This window comes from Calliphora vicina, chromosome 2 (assembly GCF_958450345.1).
Source record: "Calliphora vicina chromosome 2, idCalVici1.1, whole genome shotgun sequence".
Lineage (NCBI taxonomy): Eukaryota > Metazoa > Arthropoda > Insecta > Diptera > Calliphoridae > Calliphora > Calliphora vicina.
Genome location: NC_088781.1, coordinates 75,811,379 through 75,831,752, shown reverse-complemented (window position 1 = coordinate 75,831,752; position 20,374 = coordinate 75,811,379). Strand labels below are relative to the sequence as shown.

The 20,374-nt window shown below is 30.6% G+C and overlaps 1 long non-coding RNA gene and 1 pseudogene across 1 annotated transcript; both read left to right on the top strand.

The window, feature by feature from the left end:
- The first annotated feature begins 2,605 nt into the window (after positions 1 to 2,605).
- Positions 2,606 to 3,070, top strand: LOC135949964 (uncharacterized). The gene is made up of 2 exons (XR_010575919.1): positions 2,606 to 2,741; positions 2,808 to 3,070. It is a non-coding gene; the product is annotated as an uncharacterized LOC135949964 (long non-coding RNA).
- A 4,896-nt stretch (positions 3,071 to 7,966) lies between these two features.
- Positions 7,967 to 11,380, top strand: LOC135952580 (uncharacterized; annotated as a pseudogene).
- The last annotated feature ends 8,994 nt before the right edge of the window (positions 11,381 to 20,374 follow it).

Sequence of the window (20,374 nt, the reverse complement as noted above, 5' to 3'; positions counted from 1 at the left end):
TTATATTCCATGTAATTTTAAATATAGTCTGAAAGTTTTACTAAAATCGGAAAACGTTAACCCTTAAATCGTGAAGGTCAAAGGTCAATTTTTTCAATATTTGGAATTTCTCATGGAAAAATAGCAAAATGTTTATATTTTTGGGCCGATTTTGATGAAACTTAAAAAAAATATAACACAAAGTCTATATTTACAAAAACAGCAGAAAAATTAAAATTAACCCATGGGGTTAAAATGAACCTCAACTTTTAAAATCACGAAAAACACATTCAATATGAATGGTGCTAACTTTAATGTTTTTTAGAATTAAATAGACTGAATCATTCAAGTTATTTTTTAAATTTAATAAAGCAAAAGTACACTAAATGGTTAAAATCAATTTTGTTGTTCAAAAATCCTCAATAAAATATTAATTAGGTTATTAAAGCAAAAAAAATGTGTGGTCAAAATTTAACAAAATTGTGAACATTCTTTAAAATTGCTTAGTAATACTATTTTGTAATACACAATACTATATTTTAAAGTTAGTTTCCTATAACAGCAATTTTTGATCAGCAATATTGAAATTGACAATATTTTTATGGTTTTAGAAGTTTGGGGTCATTTGAACCCCAAGTGCTATTAAGGGTTAATTTTAATTTTTCTGCTGTTTTTGTAAATACTAGTCTTTGTGTTACGTTTTTCTTAAGTTTCATTAAAATCGGGCCGAAAAAAATAACATTTCGCTATCTTTCCATGAGAAATTTCAAATATTGAAAAAATTGTCCTTTGACCTTCACGATTTAAGGGTTAATGTTTTCCGATTTTAGTAAAACTTTCAGACTATATTTAAAATAAGGCCCCGATTTTCGTTTACAACAGTTGTTATTTTAGTGATGTATTTTTTAAAATGCGATCATGATTGACAACTGGGGGGTTACTCTCTATTGCGATGCGAAAGAAAAACTGAACAATTGGTACCCTTTACTGCGTTTTCGCATCGCAAAAAAATGTGTTTAAAATTTTTTATTTACAAGTTTTGACATTTCATTTCGCTATTGTTTATTTTGTGGTACCAGTGTTGCTTATTTTTCAACTTATTTTGCGAAAGCGTTTGCATATACGACACAGAATAATAAAATGTATTTATATCGTATTTACCTTTCGCATCGAACTTGCTTGCGCATCGCAATAGAGAGTAACCCCCCTGTTGTCGGCACTGTTGTATTTGGAGTTGTCTGTGTTCTGTAACATTGATTGTGGTTTACAACATGTGTATTTATATGTTGTCAGCACTGTCAAAAACTTACAACTCCTTGTTTGGTGTTGTTTTATGAACGTTACAAGTTGAAAAACGAAAATAGAGACAAATTTGTTAGTATTAATATAAAATTGTCTTTGCAAAACATAAATAACTGTAAAAAATACTTAATTATAAATATTTCTTAGCAAAATTACAAATAAAAAACAAATGGAGAAGCTGGTTGAGCTGATGAAAATTCATCCAGGCATTGGCCGAGGCAAGGTACCATTTGGATTTAGCAAAATGCAGCTTACGGCCATTTTCACAATGTACGATTATTTCATTTTAACCGGGAAATTAACCAACTGTCGGTTTGTTTAACGGGGACCATTTAACCAACGGTTACCGATTTACGTTTCACCATCATTTGATTACTTAACCAAAGCATTCAGTAGAAAGTATGGCAATAATGCATACATTTGTTTACGAAAAATAGTGTAATGAAAGATTGAAATATAAAAAATTGTCTAAAAGACGGCATAAAAAATAATAGTTTGTGTTTTCTTAGTGGTATAAAACGTATAAAAAAATCAAAAATATTAAGGTACCTAACTGTAAAATTTACAGAACAAACTGAACAACAATTACTGAAAACCAACAAGCAAAAGTGCACATTTGTTGTTTGGTTTGTAAGTGCAATATCCGGGTGGTATATGGATCACCCTGTGCAAAATTTACTTTTCTTCGCTTTACACTTTTAAAAATTATAAATATTACAAAAAAATAAATGTTTTTCCATGTTCTTTTATTATATTTCTTACAATTAAGATGCTAACCGGCGAAATTTGTTCGGTTATATTTAACAGCAACTTTGTTGTTAAATAGTGTCAATTAAGAATTAATCGTACATTGTGAAATTCAAATTAGCCTAACTTGCGGTTAAAGTTCACTTTAACTTTTAATCGTACATTGTGAGAATGGCAGTTAATGCATTAAACACATTCAAGACAACAGGCTACACGACTACACGAACACAAATTCTGAACACGACAGCTACAATTAAACAGCTGATTTATAATTCAGTGGTGCCACTTTAATAAAAAATAACCGTACAAAATTCCAAAGTAATTAAGATTGAAACAATTATTTTGAGTAAAAATATATATATGGTTATAATCAATTATGTACTTGTTATTAATTTATTTCAATATGGTTATCAGAAACTTCTCTTAATTAAGTAAAAAAATATATTTTTTTAAGCACTAATTTGATTTACATTTTTTTATTATATTAGCAACACTATTTCTGTTTTGTAGTTGACAAAAATAGAAATTAGCCTAATTCGGCTACATCGGCATGAGTAGTCGTGTGGCCGTGTAGCTGTGCTGTCGTTAAAATAATCGTCTCCATATAAACGTGTGCATTTTATGTGTTTAATGCATAAGACCACATGGGATACGTTTACGGAGCAGTTAAATAGCTTGGGACCGCCGATTAAAAACACCAAGGAATGCAAAGAGTTAGTAGTAGATGTACTATTTAATTTATATTATATTACTTAAAAATAATTTGTATTTTATCATAGGTATGGACTCACTATAAAGCAAATTCGATGGGGTTGAATTTGCATTTAGACCTGAGGAGCGTTCACAGAATGTTGAATCTACGGAACCACAATTGCCAAAGAACAATCGCAGAAAGAACAAGTTGGAGGACGAACGTATACAAATATTAAAAACGCAAGCAAAAAATCAGGAGAAGATCTTAGAGACATTAAAAAAAATTAAAAGCAATTCATACAAAAATTACCAACTAAATAAAAAAATTTATGAACTAAAAAAGAAGAAAGCTGACTTAGAAATGAAATTGATAGTAGCCAAACTTGAATTAACTAATAACAGAATTCAAGAGTTATGATAATCATACATATATGTATATTAAATAGCTTTTGCTTTAGTTTTAAGAATCCGTTACTTTTTTTTTATTAACATATGGTTAAGTTTTTAAGTTTTTTTTATGTACATATGAATAAGTTTTTAATTTTTTTTTTATTTACATATTAATAAGTTTTTCTTTTTTTTATATTATTTTTTAATGTCTAGTGAATTATAGCAATAAATACCCAGCAGTTTGAAAAGTGCCAATTGGAAACCTTGCACTAGCTATATTACTACTTCTACAAATAACTAGTTCGATGTGGTTGCTAAAGTGGTAGTTAAATGGTTATCATTTGCACTACATTTCACCAGCATATTCAGTAATAAACAATAGTCAGATATTTGTCTTTAGTTTTTGAAAATAAATTCAAGAAAAATAAAATCTTCTATAATATATCACTTCGATGGCCACATGTAATGCTGAATGTGGCCGTTTGTGTTTTCATTCTCAGTGATGATGTAGAAAATGCAAAAATAGAGAGTGGACTCACATGTTATTCTTAATAATAATTAGAGAGCAGTACAAATAAGAGCTCTGTGGTTTAGTGGTTAGAGCATTTGACTAGAAAACGAGAGGTTATGTGTTCAACCCCGCTCTCAGAAAAATTAATTTTTTCTTTTTTTCTCAAATGCTGGAGTATTTTCACTATTGAATTTAATAGTGAAGTGTTATGCAGAGTGTGCCAATCGACCACTTGCAATGACATCCCCGTGTTAAATTCACCAGTCAATAACGTTGCGAGTGGGTTGAAAATTCACTAGTAGTAGTTCTTAGTGGCCAACGAATTCGACGTGGTGGAACTAGTGCAATGAACTGTAGAGTAAGTTAAAAAAATGTTTATTCACTTAAAATTGTAAGCATTAAATTATTTCTAATTTGTTGTGCAGACTCTTCAATGTTTGTCACTGTAGGTTCTCCGCCTTCTACTTCTGGGTCTAATGGAAAAGGCAATGCTTCATTAAATTCAGTTTTAAAGTGTTTGCTTAAATTGTGCAATGCGCAACAAACATTTGTAATTTGAGTCGCTTTTTCTGGAGTGTAGTGCAAACCTCTCGCAGAGAGTAAACAACGGAATCTGCTTTTAAGAACTCCAATTGTTCTTTCAACTACGTTTCTTGCTTTTGCATGGACTGTATTAAAACGGCTTTCTTGTGATCCCTCAGCAGCACTTCGAAAAGGAGTTATTAAAAATGGTTCCAACGGATACCCAGCATCGACTAATAAATTTGTGAATTTAAAGAAAAAGAAATATGAAAAGAAAATTTCCTACCTAAAATCCAAGTATTCTCCTCCATATTTTGTTGTAAATATTGCTTATAGTCACTCATATTCCATACGAAGGAGTCATGATTTGAGCCGGTGTATGTATCGCGCATCTACATATCGTATATTCATTTCGAAGTCGCACGCCTAATATAATCACCCTAGTTAGTTTGTACGTTCCGTTCCGAATCAGCTGTTTTGTTTTTAGCATAGGGAAAGTTGTGTATGTCGTTAGTTTTTCTGTAACGTTGCCGTTCTGTTGCGGATGAATCTGTTGAAAACAGAATTTTGTCCGCAACGTTAAGTGACAGCTAAAACAGCCGATATCATATATACACAAAAATGCCAACAATATGAAAGCAGTGGTGACAACATTTTTGAATGAGAAATAATTATTATTAACAAAAGAATAAAAAATATAATATTTTCAAAAAAACATTGAAATTTAATAAAATAAATATAAATTTCTTTTAATGTATGTACTATGTATGTAAAAAATTTAGTTTAAATTAAATCATTAACAAAAAATATATGTATGTATTTATAAAAATGTTCACAATAATATGTTGAAGGTCTAAATACAAAAAACACTAAAAATACACACAAAAAAATAGTCGAGGCTATATTAACTAAGTTTGCATAGTTAATTTCTTTTTATATGAAAATGAAAAACTAAGTTTTATTATCTATGCCAATAGGTAATTCAAACAATACACTTTACCTAAAAACTATGTTAATATAACTATTGGAATTAGTAACATCTTGTTATTTTTTGTTTATTTAATTGTCAATTGAAAATATTTTTGGTGCAAAAGGGTATGTATATATTAAATTGTGGCGGTCACCGAGTAACCGAATTTACATTCAACTCATCAACAGATAGCCGTTGCTGCACCTAACGAAATATATGAATAAGCTAAGAACAAAAAGGCTGATACATAAAAAAGTAACGGTTGTTGATTTTTGTTCTTACCTACATTTCGTTCGTTCTGATGTCTAAAATTATCAAGTCATTCGACAGAGCGACTAGCTGTAATACAGTTAACTATGTAGTTTCATTTGTTTAATAAAATAATTAAAACCAACATTTAGAAATAAAATAAAAAACTAGTCAGGCGTACGCCAAGTAAACACATATCACGCGTTTGTTTTATTTTATTTAAACTTCGACTAGGATATAGCACCTCCACTAAAAAATTAACTTTAAAAATATAAAAATTTAAATAAATTCCATTTTTAGCAATATAATCAAACGTAGTGGAGTAGTGAATCAAATAAAAGTATTATTCACGTTGTTGATAGACCTTCAACTTCAGCAGTGGCCCGACAACAATTACAGCAAAGGCTTTCAAAATCTCAAATAAATTTGGAAAAGGGAAACGTTTGGTGAAAAAAGACCCCAAAAGAAATCAAAATTCTACAACACCACCACAGACATCGTCTTTGGACAACGATAGATATTATTTTAAAACAAAAAATCAAGCAGCCCACAACAAGCTCAACTCCCGTCAAATCCACCTACATGGCAAGTTATCTCCAGCAGTTCTTGTAATTAGATATTTTTGAAGTACCGGTAGTGAAATTTTTCAATATTTTATTTAACTGCTCTGTTAATGCTGTTTAGTTACTTATTTGGTATTATTAAGAATAATAAGAATGTGAATGTTACTATGTGGAATGTCCATCTCTATCTCAGATTGCAGGTTTCAATCAAAAATACTATACTATAAACAATTGGTTTATAAGTTTATTATTAATAAAACAAAACCTTCAAATCTGACTAGTACTGGAACAGGTCAAAAGATAGAGATTTCTCAAACATTCCACATAGTAACATTCAGATTCATAGGGTTGGATATTAATTGTTTCCCAAATCAATTTTATTTGTAATGTTTTACTCCATTAAGTTTTCTTTTTATCAATACATAAAGATAAATTAAATAAAAAATCAATTTTATTATTATTAGTACTATAGCATAGAAAAATAGTTAATTTAACTAAACCTACATTTTATTACAAAGATAATTTACCAAAAATAAAAGTATAAATTTGCTTCGCCATATTTGTAATTTTGAAAAGTTTATAAGAAAGTTTAACAAAAATTTTTGTTGATTATTCGAACAATGAAATCAACTAAAATTTTAGGCATATTTACTAAATAACTATGTAAATGCCATTCTACCCTTGCACTTAGTTAAATTTATACTATATTTTTAGGCAATATTACCTATAGAATTTTTTGTGTGTAGTAACAAAATCACCAAGATGGTTTTTTGGTTATTATTTTAAAAACAGCTGATACGATCTTACGGAAAAACTAACTACAATATAACAGCATCAGAAAGCATCCAACCACTGTTGAAAACAGTACTCGCCATAGTAGAAAAATAGAAGGTAGTTTCATTCTCTCTTTATTTTTTAAAATTCTACGTCTGACATGCTTAAGGATTTTGACGTTTTCGTTAAAATAGTAATGCCATATCAATTTTAAATTTTCCCTTTGGGAATACATAATTTTCATTAATTTGAAAATTATTAAAAAAATAGAAAAAATATTTACCCAACAACAACAGTTTATGGATATATGTAAAGCTTGCGAAGAAGATTTGCCAAAACAGCCAATGGTGTGCTCCGACCATTTAGTTGAAAGTAATATTTCAGTTAAAACAAAGCGTGTGAGATTGGATATGAATGCTGTCCCAATGAACACAAGGTAACTTCAAAATACTATTTATTATGTAAACATATTTTGGGATATATATCACCGATTATTACCGATCATAATCCATTAACTATGCACACTGGAGTAGAATCGAAATTATTTGAAAATAAATCTCATATTTCTAAACGGCGTACCCATGGAATATTCGAGTTTAAGATTTGAAAATGAACCCCACAAATACTTCAATGGCGGCGCTATGGGATCCAAAGTAGGGCACCTTCGACATGTAAATTTGTTAAACGCGTGCCATTTTTTGTTTTCCATCCGTTTTCCATTGAAAATACATTCTTCCGTGTGCTACTTGTCTCCTATAATTAAACCTCCATTTAAAAGATATAAAATATTTACATAGTAATAAAAAAATGAAGAAAATGCATACATATAAAAATAGTCAACGTGTTTTAATAAGTAATCGAACGTTAGGAATTGAATCAATAACTCCCAACACAACATAATACATTTTTATTTAAATAATAAATTAAATTACACATTTTTTGTAAAAAAATTCTCGAAAATCATAATAATTTTTTGGAATGTGGCAACGCTTTTTATAATGCTCACAAAAAAAGGAAACTTCAAAAAACCTTATTTTAAAAAAAAAATTTTGATTGAAACTACCTTCTATATTTTTATCATGGTACTCGCTATTGATGGAAGTTTTTTTTTGCGCTTGTTTATACAAACAAATTATAACGGCATTTTAATTTGTTTTGCAAGACGAACACATTTACTTGCTGTGCTTGTGTTGTTTTCTTACCATTTCTGGAAAATTAAGATAAAAGTGTTATAGTTAAAGGGCGGCAAATGGGTGCTTAGTACATATGGAGGAAGATGATCCGGAAGGATCAGCTAAACGAAAAGCGTTGACTAAAGATGGAGAAAACAAAGCTTTAAAGAATATACATGGAGATGCGGTGAGGAACTTTGAGGAATCCAATGCATCTACAAATTCTGATCAGTCAATTGTAGTAGCAGAAGATGTAAGTGGTGATGTTAATTCACATGAAGGTAAGAAACTAATGGAATCCAAATCAGATATTAACTTAAATGCAAACAATCTCTACCCCGAAAATCATCCTGGTCCTTTTTACGTATTGCCGACTTCAGACTTTGAGATAAGTTCCAGAAGGAAAAACTCCGAATTGTATATGTTTGAAAAATTACAAAAATTTGGTTTTAAAAGGAACTACAGCTGGAAGAATGTAGGTTATAATACTTTCCGTTTCTCATTTAATAATTTCTCGTCTGCAAACAATTTTGTCACAAACCCAATTCTAAAGACTGCTCAACTTAAAGCATTCATCCCGGACCGATTCATTGCAAAGTTTATTGTAATAAGGAACGTTCCTACCTCTTTCACGAATGAGTTGATAAGAGAAGAAATAGAATTTGAATGCAACGATTTTGAGATCTTCTCTGTTTTTCGGTTTACCCGTCGTGAAATTAAGGATGACAAAGAAGTATTTCTACCCACTCAAACAGTAAAAATTGGTATTATCGGAGAAAATATACCCAAGAAAGTCAGAATATGTGGTACTTTATATTATATATTCCTCCACTACGGCAATGTAAAAATTGTGGTCGGCTGGGTCATATTGCTGAAATCTTTAAAGAGATGTCTTATATGTGGTGAACTGATTCCATGTCCAGAAAACTGCAAGGAAAGAAAATGTGAAAACTGTAGGAAAACTTCTAAATGTATCCCTGATTGCAACTCCCCCAAATGCATTCTATGTAACTTCAAGGATCTCATGTCGTCTGATTCACATAAATGCAAAAAATGGATTTCTGAAAAATCAATTAGGGAGATTATGACTATCTCCAACTTGTCCAGAAGAGAGGTTATGGAAAAATATCCTTCTCAATACTATTTTCAAATCTTAGGTGAAGAGGAATATGAAAATGCATTTCCATCTTTAACTAAACATAATTCCGATTCGATTGATGTGAATCGTGAAATTAACAAAAGATTAACTAAAATCCGATACAGCATCTGTCCCTAAACGCAGTCATGAAATAGCAAAGCCTATCACCATTAACCCTTCACATCCTACTTATGATTATCCTGCGTATCACAAAGTATCTGAGTTTGAGAAGTTGGTAAATACTTTTTCTCACAAAATGACCACCGTATTAAAATCTATCAATTGTACCGAGGGACTGAATATCCTCAACAACTTTCAAGAAAGTATACAACCAGAACCATTATCAACAAGTCGCAAAGACAGTACCAAAATTAATGAAAGCAGTCTTAAACCTGCACCTAGCTTCTAGCATCCATGAATCGTAATAATAAACTTCAAAACTACATACTTTTTTTTGTCTTCAAATAATCAAAACCTATTCTATACAATATTATGAATATTCTACAATATAACATACAAAGCATTAATAAAAACAAAAACTTCTTGGAAATTTCACTAAACAAGCTTAAAATTGACATATGTATCCTTTCTGAAATCTTCAACTTCGATGAACGTAATAATTTTACCTTTTTACAAAACTGTAATCTACATGTTAGAAAAAGGAATGACAACTACGGTGGTGTTGCCATTGCATTCACGAAAAATATCAATGTTAAACAAATTCCGTTTAATATCCCACTGGATATATTAATATGTAAGACTCTAAATTTAAAAAACAACTTTACCATCGTCTCAACATATTTCCCTCATTCTATTAGAACACAGCAATTTAAGACTGAAATGGAAAAACTGCTAACATTTCTGGAAAATAGACAGGACGTACTCATCTGTGGCGACTTTAATGCTCGATCTCGACACTTTAATGACCCCAAGGACTCTTCACGTGGTACGATTTTAAATGATCTATTATTATCATCTCCGTTCCGACTCCTAAACGATGGAAGTGTCACCTTCAGGAAATCCAAATTTGACCTGTCTAATGGATAGGTACTTGACTTATCGTTCACATCGTCACATTTACCAATTTCATGGAAAGTTATAAACTCACATATTGGAGGGAGCCACCACTATCCGATTTTAATTTCCAACAAGACCCCAAAAGTATGGTGGGATGAGAAAGTGGAGAAACTATATCGACTAAAACAAGCAGCACAAGGATCTTTTAATTCACGCAAATCCAATACAAATGCAGAAAACCTAATTTTGGCCATAAAAAATTTTAAAAATGGAGTAAAAATTGCAAAACGAGAAGCTTTTTCAAACAAAATAAGTACTCTTTGTGAATCTCCCAACTCTAAATCTTTATACAAATTTTTAAAAGGATGTAAAAACTATTCGTCTAATATTTTAACAACTAAATGGACCAGTGAAAACAATAAGAAATTTCTAGATTATCTCAAAGGTCAAGTCACTAATATTTCTACCATTCCTTTTACTCCAATCATCACTTCCCCACCTTGTCATTTTCTATAGATGAATTTCTCAACACTCTAGATGCTAAGAAAGGCCATCTGCTGCAGGTTTATCATATGAAATGTTAAGAAAACTCCTAATTACGGCAAAATCTACTATTTTAAATGCGCTCAACTCTGAATGGAAAAAATGTCACCTAGTTGAAGAATGGAGATTTATTAAGATTGTCCCAATTCCTAAGAGAGGCAAGGACTTGAATAATTTCACCAACTTTAGACCAATTGCTTTACTGTCAGTTTTTTTGAAGGTAATAAATTTAATGATCAAATCCCGTTTCTTAATTCAAACAATATTCTTCCCTTAAGAACGTACGCATACAGAAAAGGAAGGTCTGCATCTACTTGTATTAACGATTTACTTCACACGATAACAACCGCTAAGGAAAGTGGAGAAAAGGTAATACTTCTGTCTTTGGATATTTCAAAAGCATATGATTGTGTTGACATAACCCGTCTCAGTCAAATTCTTATAAGTGGTAATTTTCCAATTCACATCACTAATTGGATCATGAAATTTCTTCAGCGTCGATATCTTATACTTGGCGATGAAAAAGTCGAGATTTCAAATGGCTTACCCCAGGGTAGCTGTTTAAGTCCAACTCTATTTAATGTTTATACCAAGGATTTACACAATATTGCTAATCATAACACCCATCTCTTTCAGTTTGCTGACGATTTCATAATGATATCAAACAATAAGGAATTTAGTGCAGCAAGTGAAAATATGCAAAGGAAAGCCAATCACTTGCACTTTATGCTAAATCAACTCAATCTTAACCTACAATCCGGAAAAAAACATGGTCATGTATGTAGCCAAAGGAGCCAGGCTAGAACCTAAAATAAAAATTCAAAACTCACCAGTCGCTAGTGTTAAATCCCTAAAATTTCTAGGCAGACATATTAAGAACAGTTTATCTCTAAACTAACACTATGATGAAGTACTGTCTAAATGTAAACCAGCAATAAATGCGGTTAAGATGACCTCATCAGCAAAATCATCCATGCCTCCTCAAACGGTCATCAAGCTAATGCTTTATCCGCGATTATGCCCCAAAGACAACGTGCTCAATATCTGGCTGCCAAAGAACTTCTTCGTCTAAAGATAACAATATATGATCAGATCACTAAAAATCCGTCGCAAAAATCCAGCTGGGGCTTCATATATATGAAATTCAAACATATCTTTGACTCACTAACACCACTCTCAAGAACTAATTCCTCGTCCAAAATTAATATCATAATTGACAAGTCACGAAAAATAATACACCTAGGGAGGTACTAAAATCTATATACACTGATTGTATAAATCAATTAAAAGGTGAGGGTTTTTGTATCTGGGCTACTGATGCCTCTGTTGCCTCGAATACCACAGGTTGTGCGGCATGCAACATTTCGTGTAATTAGAATTTTCTCTACACAATTGGAAAAAAAGTTTCATCACTCACGCGCGAACTTCACGCTATTGATAAAGCCATTGACATTATAATTGAGTAAGGTATGGATAAGGCTGCAATTCTTACAGACAGCCGTAATGCTTGTTTACTTCTGAAAAAATACGTCCCAAAATGAGTTAGTTAACACAATTCTCAATAAAATCGATAATGCCTTTATTTCGGAAATCTGTTTAATCTGGACTCCCTCACATGTTGGCATTAAACCAAATGAAACAGCGGACTACTTCGCAAAAGCTGCTACCACCGCCGGGATGAATATAACAATTGCCTCATTAAAAGATTGCTCAAGATCAATTTATAATATCTTATGGGATGAATGGATTGATGACTACAGAAAAATGTCGCAGAGAACAGGTAATTTTTTTGGCAGCATTTTCCCTATTAAACCAAAAAAACCATGGTTTAATAATCTATATCTACCCCCATACAAAATCAAACTGCTAAACAGGCTGCTAACTGAACACACTAAATCCAAAGTATTTCTGAAACGCATGTCAATTGAACCATCGGACATCTGTGATTCATGTAATGTAGTTGAAGATGCTAATCATGTTATTTTTACTTGTACAAAGTACAATGCAATCAGATTACAATTTAAATTATTCCAAAAACATAACAATATGTATCAAATTTTATCGAAACTTGAAATTAATGACTTAATTGACCTACTAAAATTCATTGATGTTGCCAACATAAAACTATAACACTTGCCATTCAAACTAATAGAATTAAAACGCACACACACAAGTAATTGTTTTTAAAAATACACACTCTTCGTGCGATAACCAGCCCTGGTATATGAGTATCCACAAAATACTCGACCAACCCTGTCATTGATGACAGACAACGAAATATAAAAAAAAATATATAACAGCATTCAGAACGGCACAGAACAGAAACGTTACAGAACGCAAAAACTAATGGAGCCTTTATTCTGTTAAGGGCACCATTCACTATCAAAATGCTTGATGTCACTTTCGTGTACGTGTAATTTGATGCTTTGATGTACACTTGATTGATGATTCGTCAATCTGCATTTTATTTTCGATTTTGTGGTGTTAACAGCAATAGCGGGAATTATATTTAATTTTTATTTGCACTAAAATGTATTTAAAAATGTCAATATCGGATGCAACTTTAATTGCAATAACGAGAACATGTTGAGAATAAAGAAAAAAAAACAAAATAATAAGCGAAATATGTAATATAAAAAATTATTCTCTTCATCCGACACGCTCATCAACCTCACGCCTTGAAATATTTTTGTAAATGACTTCGTGATTGATGAGAAAACACCATACACTATCAAAAAGTGACATCAAGCATGCTAAAAATCAAAATGTTTTTGATTTTCCATCAAGCCTTGTCGGTGTCACACATACAAACACATTTTCAATACTACTACCATAGATCTTGATGAATATTTTGATAGTGTATGGTTCGCTTTAGGCGTCATCGACACAACACATCGCCGTTTTTAATCATTTGTTGTAAATCCGTATTCTCGTTGACAATATTGCCACTTATCAATGACTGTCAACATTTGTTTGGTATTCTGTAAGAAAAATTTACGTTGATGTTGCCTTTCATTTTGTCGACGACGTTTTTGGTGTCTTCAGCTGTTGTGTTCAAAAAAGTATTTAAAAAATTTTTTAGGCTTTGTATCACAAATAAATGAAATAAAAATTTAATTAATTAAATGGTAAAAGTAAAAAAGGAAAGAAATTAATTAAACGTGGACAAAATTAAAATGTCTAACCCCGACCAATTTAAAAAGCTGGTGGAATAGTTGGAAAAGAATTCATCTCTTGCCAAAGGATTTCGCAGGGGCACTTTTCCTAAAAATTTTAAGGAACAGTGGGAAAGTGTTGCGAATGCGATAAATATACTGAGCCCCTTGGTGGCAGCTGTGGCAAATCTGCTCCAATTGCTGAAAATAATAACATCAAGATTACCACGACAGCCGGTTCTACGCACCCGAGTTCACTTGGCCAAGGGCTTTCAACTCAGCAAACACTGTTGCTACAACAACAATAATAATATCAACAACAGAACCATCAAAAACCCCTATCGAACGGAATACATCTTCTTTCCACTATTAGTTTCATGGTCACTGGAATCCGAATCGGAATGAAATTCATTTTATTTTAATTATAACAATATTTTTATTTATTCACAAATAATTTTACCAAAAAATGTAAACAAAATGAATCAGCTGACTCAGTTAATAGATATGTGTGTTGTATGTATCGATAAACAGGCAACGTCGTCATAATGCCATGTTTCCACGGCAGTCTGAATTACTTAATTCGCGTTTTGAATTACGATTGCGAATCAACCTGTTTACACGACAACATTCGTAATTCAGTTTGACATTTATTTATTTCTTCTTCTTGTTTTTTTCCTTCTGTTTACATGTTTTGTTTTTTTGTTTGTTTGGTGCGAATTTTAAATTTGTAATTTGGCAATGGATAAAAAAGGTAAGTAAAAACATAAAATTGTAGCATTATTAATTAAACAAATATAATTTAATTATTATTTTCATTATTAGAAAAAGGAAAAAGTCCAAACAAGTGGGACCAGGGCAGCGAGCGGGCTTTATTAGAGAATGAAAGAATGGCAGAGCTGCTACTTCTACAAATGAATTTAACTTTAATCAGACTTTTTATTTCTTTTAATTTATTTATTTAATACAAAACTATTTTTCTTTATTTTGTTTTGTTTTGACATTTTTGTTTGGACAGCTGATTTTGATACATAAATAATCGATAAAAATTAGAGATGACAGTATTCGTTCGTAATTCATAAGGTAATTCAAACTGAATTACGTACGAACAAGGTAATTCGCACTTGAAATTTTATATGGCGAATCATGTAATTCAGTTCGTAATTGGGGGTTGAATGACGAATGAGAGCGTGAATGACGAATAATGCCGTCGTGTGAACATGGTATAAGACTGTTAGGTAATACAAAATTAGCATTGACGCTGTGTTAAAGTGATGTTGGCTCAAAATTGACAACGATGTTGACGACGCCTAACAGAATAAGGGTTAATAAAGAAATATTTACTCATTAATAAATTTACTTAAATTGAAGAATGAAAATTTTTCTCACAATCATGACATTCAGGCTGTAATTCCCTTCCTGTTCAAATACAAATGTTGCAATTCCTTTGCAGGCGCTACAATTCGTACGTGTGTACCATCTATACGTCCATTTACTCCTGGAAATCGAGTTTTTGAGAAAAATTACACTTTGTTGGAATTTTTTTCTTCTTCAGTCATCCGGGCGTTTATCCATTTTTTGCATATTTTTCTTTCAAAGTATTCTATTATTTCCTCCAAAATCATGCAGACTGTTGGTTGAGAAACTGCAATATTAAAACTGCTTCTTTGGTAGCTTCCATCAGCGAAAAATCTGAGCGCACAACACAATTTAAGAATCGTTGGAATGGCCGAACAGCGTGTTGACGGTTTTAAAAAGTCGCTTAATTTGGGCAGCAAATACAAAAACGCATCTTTATTTATACGGAAAAATTTATAAAACTGAAATATATGCGTTAATAAAGGTAATGATTTCAGACAAATTATACGTACCAGCATTTGGTAGCTCCAAGGAGTTGGAACTGTCCCGAATTCTTTTTCGTTTACGTACCATATGTGTATTCTTCCTACTATCATCGTCGTCATCAAAAAATAATTCGGTGTATATATACATTATTTTACTTTTAATTTCAACAATATTGCGCGTTACAAATATTCTTGAAACTTTTTTTCCAACTTGACAGTTTTTTATACGCAAGGATGTAATTTTACGGATAATCTGCACTAATATAAAATGCAACCCTGTGACATACACAACACTTAGATCAAGGCGAATTTATACAAGGTGGAGTCAGTCAAACAACTGATAATTTTTTTTCGCTTTTTGGTTCTAACAACTGTCAAAGCTTGTTTTTATATTTAAATATCTACATATTCTAAGCTTATTAACAAAATATTTATGGTTTACATAAATAAGTAAAGCCCTCACTATTCAATTATCTACACTATATTAAGTTTAAATACTTATTTGTTTAATTTTTCATTTTTTGACATTTGTTAAGACCAATCGTTGTTTTTGTAGAACTGACACCACCTTGTATGAATTCGCCTTGACCTAGATGTTGTAAACTAGGGTTCTATAGCTGAAACAAAAAGACTTCGACCTTACGACTTTTTCCGTTTTTTAAAAAGTCGACTTTTCGAACTTCGACTTTTGGTAGTTTATGAAAAGTCGTTTATGAAAAGTTGTATGTTGTAAGAATTTTGTGTACAAAAAAGCTTTATTTTATAAACATTTATTTATTATTTACATATATTAGCATACACTACAAAAAATGCAAGTGCAATATTTTTTTTAACAATCTAAAAAGTCGACTTTTATCGACTATTCGACTTTTTTCGACTATTTTCGACTTTTGAGATAACATAATCGATTGTTCGACTTTTTTCCGACAAAAAAGTCGATTTCGACATTTCGACTTTTTTCAGGAAATACTCGATTGTTCGAACAATCGACTTATAGAACCCTATTGTAAACCATAATAGGGGCGTCAGACGGCATGTATTGCTTGTGTATTGGGACATTTATTCGATACATATGGAATTCCATGTGTATGTCAAAATTCACGTTATACATACGATTCCTAATTTCCACGTTCAAACGTACATATGTAATTGCATATAAGTAACCTCTATAAGTTTATATGTTTATTGTTTTTAACAATATATTTTTTTTAAACATTTTTAAATCACAATAAATATATTTAAAGCAATGAAACTTATTTTATTATGATTTTTCTTTACTCGTTTTTGTTTTGTTTTTTTTTTTTTATTTTGCAATCACACAGTGTTGTATTTCAAAATACAACACTGTTATACACACGAAAATAGAACATGCTCTAATTTCAAAAATGTCACGAGTAATACACATGTATTTTATTACATACACAAAGTTTCATATGGATCACACGGTATGTATATGTTTACATATGGAAAAATGGCCCAATACACGGCACAAAACACAAGCAATTCATGCCGTCTGACCCCCCTTTAATCGATAACAAATTAGGTGTTGTGTAGGGTTCTATAAGTCGATTGATCGAACAATCGACTATTTCCTGAAAAAAGTCGAAATCGACTTTTTGGTCGGAAAAAAGTCGAACAATCGATTATGTTATCTCAAAAGTCGAATAGTCGATAAAAGTCGACTTTTTAGATTGTTAAAAAAAATATTGCACTTGCATTTTTTGTAGTGTATGCTAATATATGTAAATAATAAATAAATGTTTACGGTCTAATTCATAATAAAATCTTATTATAGATTTACACCCGTATGCATAAACATTTACAAAAGGTTTATAAACCAATTATAGGAAAATTTTCATAAAGTTGTATTCATAAACGATTAATAGCTTAAAATACCTTTGATAAACAATTGTTAAATGTAAAGATTTTATTGTAGGTTCGACCCTACTTTAAACCTACTTTAAGGAATTCTTTTTACTTTTTATCTTAAAAAAGAGGATTTTAAAGATAAATTTGGAATAATAGATGATACTATTGCAATTGCTAAACACAATTTCCACTCCGCTGGCGATTAAGTTCCATTTTAATAGTATATTATTTTGTTTGATATTCCTCCGGCAGTGAACTATATGAGGTTCACAAGTGAGTTTGATTGTCATTTTTGTCACTTACTTTTAACCTGCAACGCCATATAGTAATAAAATGTGTAAACATTGTGGAAGAAGGTCTACAGAATCTAATATACCCACTCCGGAATTAAAACTATGTGTTTCCACATAGAAATTCATTAAATTTTGTTAAAATTTAACAAAATGTCAATAAAAATAAATTAATAAAACAAATCATAAAACAGTGATGTTTATTTTATCACAGAATATTCGTCATTCGAATACTTTAAATAATAATTGAAATAAACTATATAAAAAAGTTTGTACATTAATACATTTTAGCTTAATATAATCAGATATACATTTTTTTATCTAAAAATTAGTTGTTATCTTCAAAAAATGTATTATCACTAAAAACAATTAATGAAAAAAGAAATTAACGAATATTTAATCCTAATTGAAAGCAACACTAACAACAAAAAAGGGGAATTAAATGAGAAGCATTGCCAGCTTAGACAAAAATCAGTACATTAGTTATTGTGCCTTTATCAAACTTTTATGAATACAATGGCGCATATTCAGAAATCATAACTAAAGTCGGAACTAGTAAAACAGAAACTAAAAAATAGTTCATAGATAGTTGTAGATCTTATTCACAATTCATAACTAGCTTAGTTACTGCTTTGACATATAGAGAAAACAAAATATCGATATTTTGATCGATATATACTGTAATTAATTAAAAGGCTTATAAAGCTATTAAGAGACTATTTTTGTTCTCTAAAAGTACATAAAAAATTTATAGTTATAGTTTGTATGTAAATCAATTAAAATAAGGGTATGTAGAATGAAATTTTTCAATAGAATGTTGTTGACAAAAAAAAAAACACATCTCTAGATTATTTTCTTTTTGTATACATGTATTAAAATTAAATCAATCAGCTGTTTTTTTGAATGTATTAGTAGTTGGCATTTAGTTACAACTTTACCCATGATTAAGTGCTAACTAATTGTTCTGAAAGTAACCAATTGTGAATAACTTAAATAGGTACTTAAAAAAGTCAACACTTGGTGATCGTTTATGCGCCAATACTTCTATAAATGGTTTTTAAAGCTAAAGTGTTCGTTAACAAAATTGTGTTTTAAATCTACAATAAGGTTTTTTTATGCATATAGCCGTTAAAGCACAAATTTGTTAACACTTTTGCTTTATAAACCTTTAATAAAAGTATTCTATTCATAAATGTTTGATAAAGGCACAATAACTAATGTACTGTTTTTTGTTTAAGCTGGCAATGCTTCTCAGTTATTTCCCCTTCTTCGTTGTTAGTGTTGCTTGTTATTAGGATAAAATATTCGTTAATTCTCTTTTTTTTCATTGTTTGTTTTTAGTAATAATACATGTTTGAAGATAAAAACTAATTTTTAGAGAAAACAATCTATATTTTATTAAAATGTATTAATATACAAACGTTTTTATATATTTTATTACAATTATTATTAAAAGTATTCGAATGACGAATATTCTGTGATAAAATAAACATCACCATTTTATAATTTGTTTTATTAATTTATTTTCATTGTCATTTTGTTAAATTTTAACAAAATTTTATGAATTTCTATGTGGAAACACGTAGTTTTAATTCCGTAGTGGGTATATTAGGTTGTGTGGACCATGGACAACAACTAGATAGGTAACTGAGAGCCAAAAACCTAAGTCTGTTGTCAAAAACCTAATTCATGAGAAACCTAATTGCATGTATTTTGTTATTGTATCACCCGTATGTGTGAAAAGAGATTAATTTTTCAATATATATTACTCTGTCCTTCCGTTCTATGTGTTTATTCTATGGTGTGGACCTTCTTCCACAATGTTTACACATTTTATTACTATTACAGATTACAGGTTAAAATAAAATGACAAAAATGGCAATCAAACTCACTTGCGAACCACATGTAGCTCACTGCCGGAGAAATATGAAACAAAATTCTAACAACATTATTCTAACTATTATCGCCTTGATAAATTTCATTTTTATTGCTAAACATTACAAAAGGCGCATCAATAAATGTAGAAACCACGTATTTTTTACAAGAAATGGTAAAAAGTGGGAAAAAGTCGAAAATAGTCGGAAAGTCGAAAATAGTCGAAAAGTCGATTAACTAAAAAGTCGAAAGTTCGAAAGGTCGACTTTTCATAAACTACCAAAAGTCGAAGTTCGAAAAGTCTACTTTTTAAAAAACGGTAAAAGTCGAAAGTTCGAAAAGTCGACTTTTTGTTTCAGATATAGAACCCTAGAGTGGTTGCGTTGCTCAATTATTTGTTGACAATAGCAACAAACAACAACAAAAATTAAATAAGCGCAAACGCAACGTGCTCAAACAACGTGGTTGTTGTTTTTATACAATATATTAGAGTTCTATAAGTCGATTGTTCGAACAATCGACTATTTCCGGAAAAAAGTCGAAATCGACTTTTTGGTCGGAAAAAAGTCGAACAATAGATTATGTTATCTCAAAAGTCGAATAGTCGATAAAAGTCGAAAATAGTCGATAAAAGTCGAATAGTCGATAAAAGTCGAAAATAGTCGAAAAAAGTCGAATAGTCGATAAAAGTCGACTTTTTAGAATGTTAAAAAAAATATTTAATTGCAACATTATACTAAACTATTGCAATTTGTTACACTTGCATTTTTTGTT